The sequence below is a fragment of the Arachis hypogaea genome, chromosome 6, assembly GCF_003086295.3.
Source record: "Arachis hypogaea cultivar Tifrunner chromosome 6, arahy.Tifrunner.gnm2.J5K5, whole genome shotgun sequence".
NCBI classification, from domain to species: domain Eukaryota; kingdom Viridiplantae; phylum Streptophyta; class Magnoliopsida; order Fabales; family Fabaceae; genus Arachis; species Arachis hypogaea.
Window position 1 is genome coordinate 91,782,103 of NC_092041.1, and position 1,866 is coordinate 91,783,968.

Below are 1,866 nucleotides of genomic sequence, written 5' to 3' on the forward strand. Positions count from 1 at the left end.
CATTTAGCTTTACTGTTATCGATGCAACAAGCTAGACATGGAATGAAAATTAAGAAATATAGGAGAATTAAAATATATTGAAAATTACAACATTTTTCTTTTAATTTCAATGGGATAGAGTAGTCAAAATCTGAGAATTATTGAATGTGACATTTTAGAATTAACAGATTTATTTAAACCTACTATTAGAATAATTAGGGCTGCAATGCTTACTAATGAGATAGAAATCTTTGGCATAAATTCATTTGGTGTCTATAATTTTTGAAAAAGGTGATGATACATCACTGTCTTAAGATTTTTCTGGCAACATAGACCTCTCTGGCAAAGCAAGGATCTATTCTTCATTTTCAAATAGCTACTTTCGGTATATACTATGCAATCGGCTGAAAAGCTACTTCTTCAATGATTTAAAAACCAAATCGAATCTTTCTAGTTGCTCTATAGCATTTAAATTGTACAAGAATAAACCATGTTACAGATTATAACTATCTCCCATGGTATTTTCCACCAAACTCAACAAAGTTTCATAACCCTTTGTGTTGATTAGTGTTGTTTCTAACCCCCAATTTTTTAAAAAATCTTCCTGTTGTGTGTGTAACAAACTAGGATCCAGTTGCATGCCAATCATATTCAGCACAAGACATTTCAACCATTCGGCATCCTTCACTAGCAAAAATATTGAGAAACCGATAACATCACAATATTCTTAATTCTTCGTTCCTAATTCTAACTTTGTCATAAACAAGAGGAAGTTTTTCCAGCCATTGTTTCCACTCTTCGGTCCAAACATGGGATGTGTGCAGAGAACATCAAAATCAGGAGGCAAGTGTTAAAGGAAGAGGTTTCTAGGGAACTCTTTGACGGATAGTACATCAACAAACAATGTACTTCTCTTCAACCTTTGGAAAGGTAATTATTTAATAACTTTAACCGTAAACAAGATGGAAGTGTAAAGTAAGATCACTTCTGGATGCTGCTCACAAAGATTATCTGCGTCGCTGAAATACGAAACCTCCAACTCCTCATGATCTTGACTAACTATAGTTTTTGCAAGGAATTGACAAAAGTTCCAAAACCAACTATTGGAATCTTGAGCTTTGTTTTTCTCATCAGACGGGCTAGAATAGTTTGAAATGAAACTACTTAGCAGAGCAACATCATTGGATCTGCATTATAAGCATCATTACTCATTAATCATTATTATGTATTAACCCTTTTTCCATCACAAGAACAACATCTTTCAAATTCAAAATGATTAAGTTGCATGCTCTCAATCTAAACAAACACAAACGCTCTCTAAAACATCAATCACAAATATTCACACAAGGTAGCAAAAATCCCTAAATTTTTTTCAAGTTCCAAATATCAAATACCTGGAATGTAGCAATACAGATCCATTACGCTCTTGCCAGAGCAATGCATGGTTATTACTTCTATCCAGCTGCTGTAACCTTTCACCGTTCTCCATCAACTAATTCTTAACCACGTGATGCAAGCATGAAATGACTGCTTCCTAATATCTTCAAATGTCAAATCAAGCTTCTCCAGCACCTCCAAAGAATTCTTATTAAATATTAACAAACCATAATACAAATCAAAGCTATCCCAAGCAGTGTTCTCCACCAACCCCAAGATACTCTCGTACCCTTTCGTATTAATCAGTGTCGACTCTAGCATCAACCCTTCAAGAATCCTTCCAATGGTATGAGTAATGAACTGTGAATCGGTGGCATAACAGTTGTGATCCTCGTAACTCATCCCTACCATCCTGCAACCTTCCCTATCAAACATATTGAGGAACTTCTAACAGGGACAAATATGATGCTCCTCATCGAGGATACGAACCTTCTCGAAGACGAATGGGAG

The 1,866-nt window shown here is 35.2% G+C and overlaps 1 pseudogene; it reads right to left on the bottom strand.

The window, feature by feature from the left end:
- Nucleotides 1–355: 355 nt before the first annotated feature.
- Nucleotides 356–1,468, bottom strand: LOC140173713 (arogenate dehydrogenase 1, chloroplastic-like; annotated as a pseudogene).
- Nucleotides 1,469–1,866: the final 398 nt, after the last annotated feature.